This window comes from Perognathus longimembris, chromosome 17, assembly GCF_023159225.1.
Source record: "Perognathus longimembris pacificus isolate PPM17 chromosome 17, ASM2315922v1, whole genome shotgun sequence".
Taxonomy (NCBI): Eukaryota; Metazoa; Chordata; class Mammalia; order Rodentia; family Heteromyidae; genus Perognathus; species Perognathus longimembris.
This window is the reverse complement of record NC_063177.1, coordinates 4,719,421-4,732,961: the sequence shown is the minus strand read 5'-3', so window position 1 is coordinate 4,732,961 and position 13,541 is coordinate 4,719,421. Positions and strand designations below refer to the sequence as shown.

Here is a 13,541-nt window from a genome sequence, read left to right as displayed (position 1 = left end):
GTGATGTCGAATTTCCATAAATGTCTTCTAGGATCCAAAGAGGACCAATCTTTGACTCTTCCAAATATTATTAATAAAAGCTACGAGAGTCTCTAACACAAAATGAATGGGTAAATTGAGTAATTATCCTATTGAAATTGTGTTTGCCTGCCGTTCCTGGCTGGGGGCAGGCAATGGGGGGAAGGGAAGGAAGAATGTTTGTGTGCACTTTCTATAGACATTATTGTTTAATGGAAACTTTGCAGAAGTGAGAATTAGGCCTTTGGTGAGCAGGGATCTTTAATTTAATTTGTTTTTACTGCCTGAACCCAGGGACTCCCTCACAGCGGACTGCAGCAGCAGGCAGTGCGTTCAAATGAAGTTTTGTTGTGATCTCAGCAGTAATGACTTCTCCAAAGCTGGGTGTTTGGAACGCAGGATGGTTTCCTTATTATGGGAGTTGTAAATGGCATTCATGAAAGTCCTGGAGGGGTAATGCAGTACCTGGAAGCCAGGCAATCTTCACGTTCTTGGGAGGAAAAGGGATAAAGCTCCAACTCACTGGGAGAGGGGACCAAGCTGACTAAGAAGGGATGGGGAAAACATGGAGAAATGGAGTGTTTGCTTTTAATTGGATTTTCTTTTTCCTTAAAGTAAATCTCCGCATTAAAACACAAAATATAAACCCTTCATGGCTAACTCTCAATTGTCCACCCCAGCTGCCCCCAAACCTCGATCCTCAGATTGCAACCTTCTGAGTATTAGCTAGGATTATAGATGTGAGCTACTGGAGCTTGGCCTTGCTGTCATGATTTTTGACATGGGGTTTCCTTGTGGGCTCACATCAACCTGCAATTCTTCAAGTTGCAAATTCTGCCGAATTACAAAACTGCAATTCTCCTCCTATTTCTGCTTCCCACCAGAGCAGAGATGACAGGGGAGGAAGACACAAATAAAACAACAAAATGCCTCAGAGATAAGAGTAACCAGAAAGAATAAATGCAATAATATACTTCATATGTACATAGAGCAATACCACAATTAAACATCTCTATAGAACTTTTATGTGCTTTTGAGGGAGGTAGTAGTTGAGTTTGAACTCAGGGCCTAGTTCTTGCTCAACCGGAGCCTTCCCATTTCAGCCACAACTCTAGCCTTGATTATTTTTGCTAGTTATTTTGGAGATGGGGTCTTAAGGAAGGACTTTTCTACTAGAACTGGCCTCAAATTGTGATCCTCCAAGATTTATAGGTGTGAGCCACTAGCATCTGGCCAAGATAAGTATATATATGTATATGTATATCTATATATGTGTGTGTGTGTGTGTATTTATATATATACTTTTTTTTAACCAGTGCTGGGCTTGAAATCAGGGCCTGAGCCCTGTCCCTGGCTTCTTTTTGCTCAAGGCTACCACTTGAGTCACAACACCACTTCTGGCTTTTTCTGTTTATGTGGTGCTAAGGAATAGAATCCAGAGCTTCATGCATGCTAGGAAAGCACTCTACCACTAAACTACATTCCCAACCTCTAAGATAAATACTTTTAAATAAGCAAATGAAGAGAGGGAAAAAGAGAAACATCACCAGAAGTGCAAAAATTAAAATCAACTCCTTGTCCCATCATGCCCAAAGGCGGGTAGGTGGCCACCCTCACCACAAAGACCGTGGGACTGAAATTGTCTCTCTGCTACACGGCCCTGTGGAGTTGGTGGGAAACCAGGAAGGAAGCCAGGATTTCCCTGAGTCTGCAAAAAGCATCATCATGACGTCTCTGACCATCGCCTTGGAAGGAAGCCCAAGGGTTTTGATTTGAAGGTGTAGATCTGTGGGAAAGTTTTCTTCTGAATTAAAGGAGACAACAGGAAAGCTGCTGCACACAACAGGATCAGAAAGGCTCCCACTGTGTCCATGCATCCCCAAGCCTGGGGAATGCTCTCTCCCAGCCTTTTAGGTGACAGGGAGAAACTAAACCCAAAGCACAAGTTTACCTTGAGTGATGGAGTGAGTGAGTGACTGATTGATTTCTGCCAGTCCTAGGGCTTGAACTCAGCCTGAGCACTGTCCCCGAGTTTTTCTTACACAAGGCCATCACTCTACTACTTGAGCTACAGCTTTACTTTGTGTGTGTGTGTGTGCGTGCACGTGTGTGTGTGTGTGTCCGCGCGCTTACTTGGAGATAAGAGTCTGAGAGACTTTTCTACCTGGGCTGGCTTTAAGCTGTGAGCCTCAGGTGATAGACTTCTGAATAGCTATGGGCATCAGCCCTGGGCACCCAGCCCTTGATTTATTTTTTATTGTTACCCCTTCCCAAAGAAAATTCAGTGTGGATAAGAATGGAGTTCTGCTGCACATTTGGGGATGTCTGTTCCTTTTCTTTTCAAAGTCCAGTGAAAGAGCATTCGGGTGATGTCTAGTACACTGTCGCTGAAGGACACTGCTCCTGACCAGAAACTCTAAGGATTAAAACCAGCTCTCACGTGAATCCCAGACCAACACGTGACTCTCAGAATGGCTTCATCTGACGCCGGGGAGTCATTTGTGTCTAGACTTGAAGGAAATTAACCAAGAGTGTCATGGGCCATGTGCTTGGGAGGGAACATCTATGACACAATAAATGGATGGATGAACAGATGGATGGATGGATGGACACATAACTGATTGATAGACATATAAATGATTGACAGATGCATGCATTGATAGATAATAGATGCATAAATAGATGAATGGATGCATAAATGATAGATGAATCAACAGAAAGTATATAGATAGATGATAGAAAGTAGATCAATGATTGACAAATAGGTAGATGCAAGGATAATAGACATATAAGTGTGTAAATGGATGCATAAATGATAGATGGATAGATAGATAGATAGATAGATAGATAGATAGATAGATTGCCAGATTGTTAGATAGATTGCTAGACACCTAGATTTACTGGGAGTGAGGGAAACAAAGGGAGGGAGAGATTCCTGTTTTTACAGGACTAGCTTGAGATCTTTAGAAGGCCATGATTCTTAACAAGATGCTGCTGGTCCCATCCCTTTGCTGTTCAAAATACCGTAACAGCAAACATACCCTATTGCTCTCCTTGTGAAAAACATTATGCTTGCATTACCTGGTTCTGCCCAAGGATTAAGTGACACACTTTGGAATCTCTGGTTGTGCTTTGGCTCCCCAGGTGTAGAGAAGGGGCAGGCACAATGGCTGTGGCCCGACATCCCCTAGCTAAACCCATGCTAAATGAGAAGCCATTGATCCTGTATTTTCAATCATCTTGCAAGCTTAATTGGATCGACCACTTTAATGGAACTGTCTCATCAATTCCAGCAGTCAGTCAATTAAACCTAACAACCTGCTTAACCGATCTCCCCTGTGCCCCCTCCCCAACAGCCCAGCTCTTTGAACCAGTGGAATTCACAGGTTGTCTGCACATAATGCAAACACCCCTCATGACCAAGTTGGACCTGAACCATGGTTGAACTCACTGATGGCACAGAAACCACCCCCTGAATGTAGGGTCTCCCTACTTTCTTTAAAAAAAAAAAGGAAGAAGAAGAAGAGAACCAAATCAAATCAGCTAAGATTTGAGAATCCATGAATTCTCTGGCTAGAGTATCTTGCTGGGCCCAGAAGATGTCTTAGTGCAAATGTAGCCATTTTGGCAGACCCCAGACAGCATGCATCCATGTGTCTGAGGCTGGCCATGTGGCCAGGCATTCCAGAGAGTTCATAACACCTTCTAGTTGAAAAGTCTCTGTCCTGTTCTCTCTGTAAGTGAGCCCGCCTCCACCCTGGTGTTTTCATTCCCAAACCATGGTGAGCTCAATAAAGGATTCAAGTGTTCAGCACCATGACAAACTTTGCATGACCAACGGCTGGTCCTGGGGGCCCATGAAGAAGCAGTTATGGGGCTCTCTCATAAATCACAGCTGTGCAAGTTGATGCCACTTCTATAGGGGGAAGGTGGTAAATAGCTACCAAACTCACAAACACCCAGACCCTTTGTACAGAAAAGCTACGTGGCAAGGTGCATCCCTCCAGCAAACATCGCCTCGTCTCGATGGAATTGCCTAAATTGCAACCTGTCAAGGCAGTGCTGCCTCTCACAGAAGAAAGCTGGAAGCTTCCTAAATGTCTGCAGAGAGAAACCCTTAATATGTGGCGTTATAAATCTGTGCAAGGCAACAATATATGACCATGAAAAATGAGCAAAGTAGGTACCGATATGGAATCATTATTTTTTGCATTTTTAATATTTTATTTCTAGGTATGAGTTTACTTCTAGACATAAATGAAATTTTAAAATATATATAATAGTTACATAGTTTACTCATATCAAGTAAATGGAATGTTGGACTTTACATTTTTTAAAGACAAATTTTATATATGCATTTTTATTGAATTCAAGGCCTTGTGCTTGGTCAGCTGGTGCCCTACCACCTGAGCCATACCTCTAGTCCAGCTTTTTGCTATTGTGCTTTGTTCTTGTTCTCCCAAACTTTTCTACCCAGGCTGGCTTGAAATCATGATCTTTTGAATCTCAGTCTCCTGAGTAGCTAAGATGACAGACAGAAGCCTCATTTTCTTTCTCCCCTCCTCCCCCCCAACTTCATATCTCCCCATTCACATTACAGAGCAGTCACTGCCCAGGTGAGTGTCTATGGGGCAGGTCTGAACTGCCTCCTCTTTCTGTGCAGTCAATGGGAGGACCTGACCTGCAGAGTGCTCCAGGAGCCCCGCATCTGCTTTTTATGTCATTGTTGTTTGTTTTGGGTTTTGTTTCATTTTGTCTTGTCCATTATGGGGCTAGAACTCAGGGCCTGGGTGCTGTCCCTGAGCTCTTTTGCTCAAGGCCAGCACTCTGTCACTTTGAGCCTCAGCTCCACTTCTGGTTTTCTTGTAGTTTCTTGGAGATAAGAGTCTCACAGACTTTCCTACCCAGGCTGGCTTTGAACTGGGATCCTCAGATCTCAGCCTCCTGAGTAGCTAGGATGCCAGGCATGAGCCACCAGCTCCCACGTGCTTCTTGGTACCTAATCTCACCAAAACTCACCAGAACTGCTGGGAACCTCACAGGAGCCTGCCAGCAGGCCAAATAGCAGGGCGTCCATGCGCTGGAGGAGACCTCGACCACTGTCTCACTCCGGAATTTTGAAGTCTGCAAATATTTATATAGTCAAATGTTTAATGCATCACAAACATGTTCATGTATTTAAATACTTGCAGGTTTCCCAGCTGCCAACATCCCCTCGGACCCAGAATCGTCCCCTCGTCCTCTCCTCTCTTCTCTTTCGCTCCAGCCTGCAGGGATGTGCCTGTGGGCCACAGAGCCAGGGAGAACGCACAGCCAGGCAGGGCCTCCCTTGTCCTGCCAGGCACGGCCTCTGCATCCTTCAGGAGCTAGAAGGAACGGAAGGGAGAGCTCCTCTGCTCTGACTGTGGATCAAGGGCAGCTGGTGAACAGGCTTTCTTGTCTCTCAAGACCCATTTCTGACCCATAAGGCTGACTTACTCTGAAACATGAATGGCAACACTGGGTATCGTCTTTGAGAAAGGAAAGGGGGCTTGCACCACCCCTAGCTTGCAGAAGCTGAGAACACCCATTTTTTTCCTTCTTACTCAAAGTAGTAAGTGTCACGATAGGATCCATTATTGCTGATAACCCTACTCCACCTCATTTGATTAAAGTAATAACCTCTTAAGAGGCAGGCATAGTGGTGCATGCCTGAAATCCCAGTCCTCTGGAGGCTGAGACAGGAAGATCATGAGTCAGAAGCTGGCCTGGACTACAGTAGCAAGGCCTTGCCTCAAGAAACCACATAAGAAAACACATCTGTTTTAATCACTCACTGATTCATTCAGGCGACAGCTCTCTATTTTGGTAGAAAGGAATTATAATCAGAACTGTTAACATCACTCGTCAAAGGGGCCTAATGAGTGCTCAGCAGTTGTTGAGAGATCAGGAATGTTGGGATGGTTTAGTAAGTGCCTGGAATCTAGAACAGACTGTCTGAGATCAAATCCAATGCCACCAAGGACCAGACCGGATTTGAAGATGCATGGCCTCTGCTTCTTTACCTATAAAATCAGGACTCCAGCTAAACACCTGATGGCAGTTTTCTGAGAAGAAACAAGCTAATATTCCGAATCCATATGCCCAGCACCAAGCAGACACTGGCAGAAGTCAAGCCCTCTCTCTCCAAAAGCAATCTCCCTTCCAAACAGACTTTCTGGCAGACTTTGGCTTCTGCCCAGCATTCTCTGTCATGTTTTACATGACTCAAAGACTGTGGACTTTGTGGGTAGTTGGAATTAATTTTCATAAGGTAAAGGAACAGCATTGATGCGGTGTCGCCGATGTGAATGCTCGCTTCATGCTGAAACCATTCAAGTACAAACTCAGTCCCGCCAGGTGTCTGCCTCTACCTCTTGTGCCCAGATTGCTATTTTTTTTTAAACAGGAATACTAAGTCTTTTTAGCTGAATGCAATGACATACATTTGTAATCCCAGCTGCTCCAGGGGCTCACACCTGTACTCCTGGCTACTGGCAGCAGCAATCAAGAGGATCACAATTGGAGGCCAGCCCAGAAACAAATCATTGAGACTCCTCATCTCAACAAATAAGCCTGTTGTGATGGTCCCTGCATTGCATCCCAGCTGTATGAGAAGTGAAGGAAGGAGGATCTCCATCTGAGGCTGGCCTTTGTGAAAAATGAAAGACTCTGCCTGAAAAATAACTAAAGAAGAAGGAGCTGGAGACATGGCACAAGTGGCAAAGCATCTAATTATGAAGTATAAAGTCCTAAGTTCAGTCCTCCATACTGTCATTGGAAAAGAGCTTGCTCGGCATGTGCAAGGCCTGGGTTTGTATCCCCAGCACCAGGCACATACAGAAAGAGCCCAAAGAGTCCTAAGACCAAAAGAAGCATCCCAGGCTTAGCACAGAGTAAATGCTCAGTAAACATACCTGTTCTTGTTTGGAGCATGTTCTGTTGGGTAAAAAGTGGGAGTTTCTTAGAGGATGGAAGAGTCACTACCAGAATCTGGGAAGGATGGAGGGAGGGAGGCAAGGAGAGGATAGAAGGAATAGCTACTAAGGTCAGTGGGATAGCTGTGGTTGACAGAAATGTCTTAACTGTATCAAAACAGCTAGTAGTGCAGATGTGGGCTGTTCCCAACACAAAACAATGAGATGGGTCCGAAGTGGTAGAGGTACTGATTATGCTGCCCTGATCATTGGACTTATAGACATGTCTTGAAATGTCATGTGGGACTCCCTAAATATGTATCATTAATGGGTGTCTATTAAAGATAAAAGTACACTTAGGTGACTGTAACACCTCTGTATATCACCTTTATAATGACAATAAAAGTAATTTTTAATGAAGGGAAAAAAACAAGACATTAAAACTATATTAAAAAGAAGTATAGGAAAAATCGGTGACATTGCCCAAAAGAGAAATGTATACATTACCTGAATCATGATATGGTAACCCCTCTGTACAGCACCTTAATAATAGCAATGAAATCATATTTTTGAAAAGTAAAGGTACTTGAAAGAAGGGCTTGGAATATAGCTTAGAGGTAGAGTGCTTGCCTTGCATGCATAAAGCCCTGGGTTTGATTCCTCAGTACCACATAAACAGAAAAAGCTGGAAGTTGCACTATGGCTCAAGTGGTAGAGTGCTAGCCTTGAGCAAAAAGAAGCCAGGGACCATGCTCAGACCCTGAGTCTAAGCCCCCGCACTGGCAAAAAAATAAAAGTATATCAGAGAGAGTGAGGAAAGGGGTAACACTGTCCAAAAAGAAATGTACTGTTTACCTGACTCATGTAACCCCCTTTGCACATTACCTTTATAATAACAATTTTTAAAAAATTAAATATAGGGCTGGGAATATGGCCTAGTGGCAAGAGAGCTTGCCTCCCATACATGAAGCCCTAGGTTCAATTCCCCAGCACCACGTATATAGCACCACAAGTGGCGCTGTGGCCCAAGTGGTAGAGTGCTAGCCTTGAGCAAAAAGAAGCCAGGGACAGTGCTCAGGCCCTGAGTCCAAGGCCCAGGACCAGCAAAGATAAATAAATAAATAAATAAATATAGATGGGTTCTGGTAGCTCATGCCTATAATCCTAGCTACTCAGGAGACCAAGACTTGAAGAGCAAGGATCCAAGTCCACTCTGGCAGACACGTCTACCAGACTCCATCTCCAGTTAATCAGCAAAACAATTCTGGAATGGAGTAATGGTTCAAGTGGAACAAAATTTTATATATATGATATAATATTACATAATATTATATTGTACATACATATGTGTACATATATGTGTATATGTTTATCTATATATGTATGTGTGTATATATTATACGCACATGCACACACACCCCTGAGCTTTTTCTGCCACTCTGGTGAATAATTGGAGATGGCTTCGAGCCATGATCTTCAGATCTCAGCCTCTTGAGTAGCTAAGATTACAAGCATGAGCCACCATCATACTACCAGCACCCAGTTGAAAATACGTATGCACACACACACACACACACACACACACACACACATTTAAGGAAGTCAGAACTCCTCGAGAGCCTCCATGTAATTGATGAATTTTATTTCTAGAGGAATCTGAGGGAGGCCTTTCTCTTTTCTGGGTCCCCACCCTGAGGTGCCTGTCCAGACTCCCACTCCATCCTGCTGTCTGTCAGACCCAGTCCTCCTTTTTCAATAACAGTTTGCCAAAGATGCTGTCAAAAGGCTAAATGCCCACAACTGAGTTTCTGAAAGAATATGTCCTCTGGGGAGTTTCAAAGAAATATTACAAATTAAGATAATAGATGAGGATGTAAAACATCAAATTACCAGAAGAGCACAATCTCAGAAACAGCAAATTTGACAGGCAGATCCGTGTAGGCCCCAACGCTGCCCACTGCCTTTTTTTTCTTTTGCTTTTGCCAGAATCTTCACTGCCTTGCATTTGTTCAAGAGAGTAACCAACATTCCCTTACATCCCAGAAGATATGCTGCTGAGCTGACCACCAAGACCTCCAACACAGATGAATGGCTAAACACCACCAAGGCCTCGTCTGACCTCCAACTGTGATGCTCCCGAACCCAGCCTCCCGAGTAGTTGGAATTGCAGGCATGAGCCACTACACCTGGCAGTTTTCTTCAGTGACTGCTGCTATACCCCCCACAGGCACCGTAATGGTTCCCCACATGGATCCTGAATCTGCTTTGGGGGTCTATATGGCCACTGAACTCCCCAGTGGGGGACAAGCAGAGACAGTCACACCCTTTGAGAAGTCCCCTTGGCCAAGGGCATGTGACAGGTGACAGATAGATGTCTCAGGCCTAGAGCGAGGGAAACACTGGATCTGCTCTGCTCCATCTGAGACCCTAGGCCCTCGCTGCTGATCCGCTCCCCCTCACCTTCAGCAGGCTCCTGCCACACTGCCATCTATGGTTACTGTCAAACATGCACCTTGCACAGAAGCTTTGTCCCGTGGATGCGTCCCAAAAACTCTAGCTGAGACTTTACCTCTTCATTCCACATGGTCTCCTTGCTGGCTCCTGAGAGACATCTGGACATGGTTAGGGACTCCCGGTGGAAGCTGCCTCACTCTGCCCCTCAGCCCAGGTTTGGAGGAGAACCCAGGGCTTGTGAAAGGTGATGGCAAGGGTGAAGAACATTGCTTTCCACAGCACTGATCAAGGGCAGCTGCCTTTGCTTAGGGTCCTCACTTCTGCTGCCCCCTCCCTACCTGGCAGCCACTCCTGGGGACCAGCACTGCAGGGTCCCCCTAAAAACCCAAGAGGGTTCTCTGTTACCAAGGAGGATCAGGAGAGAGAGGACAGCAGGGCTGGGCATGAGGCTGGGCACGGGGCCATGAACCCCTGCCTTGCCCCTGCTGAGCTATGTTTGGTGTTTGCCTGGCTTTGTCCCCAGGTACTGATGTCCCTTGATCTTGGCTTGCTTTTGTGGCCCTTGACCCCTGTCACCAAGTGTTATCTGGCTCCTTTGTGCTAGTCACTGCTCTGTCCCCACCATTTCTGGGGATTGTCAACAGCACACAAACACAGTGAGAGGAAAAGAAGGGGGGATGGGGAATGTCACTGGGTTAATTGAATGGTTAAAAAGCCAAAAAAAAAAAAAAAAAAGATAGGGAGGGGGAAGGCTGCTTTTATTTGTTTTTTCTTAAAACAAGTAAGTACTTTAACTTGCAGTGATGGACATTTGACCCCATCGAAGCGCAGGGCCCAGCGTCAATGTGATGGATTGGGTACACAGAGGAGGAAGAGCATGGGTTCAAGGCCTCCCGGCTCTCACTGTTGACGTGACAATGACAGAAACTGCCACCAAAGAGCAGGCTTCCAAGGCAGGGAGGCTCCTGGGGGGGGGGGGGGGCGGGGAGACCGACTGGTGGCCCTGGAGTCACCTTTGAGAAACCACAACTCCTGCCTGCCATCTTTGAAGTCTTAAAAACATTTTGTTTTGAAAGCAAACACGTTCTCAATTTCTGTTTGGGAAACACAAACAAATTCCTCTCCTACCTCTTGCAGAAGCACTCTAAAGTCCTCAAAATGATCTGCTATGAATGAGGCAATCTCCATTTTAAAACTGAGGCTTACAGCCTGTTAAAGTATCAATTAAAAAAACAACAACTAAGCTACAGGTATTATGAGTAAAGTTGGAGGATGTGTCTAGCATGACTTAGGATACCAACACACACACCCCTCCGCCACAGGCACGTGCACACCACACACACACACACACTTATGCACACAGAACTACATGCTTTCCTGTGTAAAGCCATAGATAAGGCTTGAGGTCAGTGAGTTAAAAAAAAATATTGAGGGCTTGCCAACAGAAAATTATGGCAGCTTAGTTAAATCTATTCTAAATGCCTTGCTGTAGCTGCTGTGCTATCAGGGCTAAGCTAATAGTTTGTACTCATTTCCTTAACAATAAAAACAAAAATACTCACAAATCTTACCATGTAAGCAGATTGATTTTATTTTTTAAAAAAACTGGCTAAACAATATATCTTAAGAGACTGAGTCATTTTCCAAAATTTTGTATCCATACTTCCTTTTTAAATATGTAATTTTATAAATTTACACCAATACTTTTTTAAAAAAACTCAAACCCAAAGCCAGGTGCCAGTGGCTTATGCCTGTACTAGCTACTCAAGAGGCTGAGATCTGAGGATTGCAGTTCAAAGTCAGATCAAACAGCAAAGTCCATGAGACTTTAATCTCCAATTAACTACCAAAAAGCCAGACATGAAGCTGTGACTTAAACTGGGATCATGCCATCCTTGAACACAAAAGCTCAAGGACAGCGCCCAGTCCCTAAATTCAAGCCCCAGGACTGGCACAAAAAGAAAATTCAAATCCAAAATTTTATTCAAAATATCCACTGCAGTTGTGATGCAATAATATAAATCAGAAGCAACTTAACTTGTAGCAATAGAATTAATTAGACATAAAAGCAAATTATGGCCAAGTTATACCATTGAGTATCATTTGCCTATCAAAAATTGTCACAAAATTACAATGCTCAGAAAGCAATATAAACTAAAAGTAAGATGTAAAAATATATATTGGGCATAATTTCAACTATGACAGAGAGAGAGAGATTTCTGAGCATTGTAGTGTGTGTGTGTGTGTGTGTGTGTGTGTGTGTGTGTGTGTGTGTGTGTGCTCGCACCCTGAGGCTTAAACTCAGAGCCTGGGTGCTGTCCTTTAGCTTTCTTTCTCAAGACTATTGTTCCACCACTTGAGCCACTTCTGGACTTTTGCTGGTTAATTTTATGAGATAAGAGTCTCACAGATTTTTCTTCCCATGCTAGTTTTAGACTGCAATCCCCAGAGTTCAGCCCCCTGAATTGCTAGGATTACAGATGTGAGCCCCTGGCTCCCTGCTTGACACACATATATGCATGTCCATACAGAACACCTTCATTTGTTTTGTTCTGTTATTTGTTTTTGTTTCATTTAGTGAGACAGAGTTTTACCCTGTGGCCCAGGCTGTTCTGGAACTCGCTCTGTAGCTTCCACCCACATCCCAGCCACTAGCTCAAAGTATTCTATGAATGGCCAGTGGGTGCCCGCTCCCCCCACACCTGTCACCTTGAACACCTTTGAGTTTACCTACAGCAAAGGTCTAGAAGCATTCCATGTCCCAAGTCAAGAAGTTGCTTATCCTTGTCTAGGAGAACACTAAAGGGTACAGACAAATCACGTTTCCACATCCCAAATCTCAACAGATAAGACTCAGGAAAGTTCCAGATGTTTCTCACTGGGTGGAAGGCAGGACAGAGCTCAGCTCATTAACCCACTCTTCATGAGCTCTCCTTTCTTCCTTGTCTTCTTACACCCCTGTTCCCTGGGAACCACACTAAGAAATCCCCTGCACTCGACCCCCACCCCCACCCCAGTCCTTGCTTTAGCCTCTTTCTTACATAGATCTCATCTGAGAATTTTGGCTCTCAGGAACTTTTCCATCAGTTAAAGGGACAGGCAAGTACATTCTCACATACTATGGCTTGTCTAGGAACCATGTGTTACAAACATTTCTCATAAAGAAAGAATGGGCACCAGTGGCTCACTCTGTAATCCTAGATACGCAAGAGGCTAAGAATTAAGGATTGCAGTTCAAAGTCAACATGAGCAGGAAAGTCTGCGAGCTTCAGAAGTGGAACTGTGGCTCAAGAGGTAGAGCACCATCCTTGAACAACAACAGCAAAAAAAAAAAAAAAAAAAAAAAAAAAAAACCAGCTCAAAGGTAGTGCCTAGGCTCTGAGTTCAAGCCCCAGTACCGTTTTTTTTGTTTTGTTTTGTTTTGTTTTGTTTTTTGCCAGTCCTGGGTCTTGGACTCAGAGCCTGAGCACTGTCCCTGGCTTCTTTTTGCTCAAGGCTAGCACTCTGCCACTTGAGCCACAGGGCCACTTCTGGCCATTTTCTGTATATGTGGTGCTGGGGAATTGAACCCAGGGCCTCATGAATACAAGGCAGGCACTCTAGCCACTAGGCCATATCTCCAGCCCCCCAGTACCCTTAAAAAAAATCAAAAGGAAAAGCATGTGCATCTCCTAACATTCACCAAGCCTGTGATGTTATTTACAACCTATGCACATGGTGAAATAAAGTAGAGTCCCCAAAATCCAGGCCTTTGCTAGGTGGCTGTGGGCCTCCAGTGACCAGAATGTTCATTTTGTGATGGAAAAAAAAACATTCTCTCCAAAGTGGGGCCAGCATTGTTTTTAACCCCTCATTCTCATCAGAATGAGCTCATGAATGAAATAAAACTTGTTTGTAATTGGTGAGTTATACCTCATTGGAAAGATGTCCTCTGCCTCCCTCTCCATGAGCCTCCTAGGTATCCTGGTTGTCCCCTTTCAACATTTGGGAACAGCTGGGTATGCTGGCTAGTCAGGGACCCATTCTTGCATGGCCTAATGTCAACAATCATCATGACACTGATGAATTTCCCAAGACTTGAAAATAATTAAGGTAATTAAGTAATCCTTCATCCCCACACTCCTCCATTTTCAC

The 13,541-nt window shown here is 44.4% G+C and overlaps 1 non-coding gene across 1 annotated transcript; it reads right to left on the bottom strand.

Moving 5' to 3' along the window:
- Positions 1-4,593: 4,593 nt before the first annotated feature.
- LOC125366597 lies at positions 4,594-4,721 on the bottom strand. The gene has a single exon (XR_007213893.1). It is a non-coding gene; the product is annotated as a small nucleolar RNA SNORA51 (small nucleolar RNA).
- Between the last annotated feature and the right edge of the window lie 8,820 nt (positions 4,722-13,541).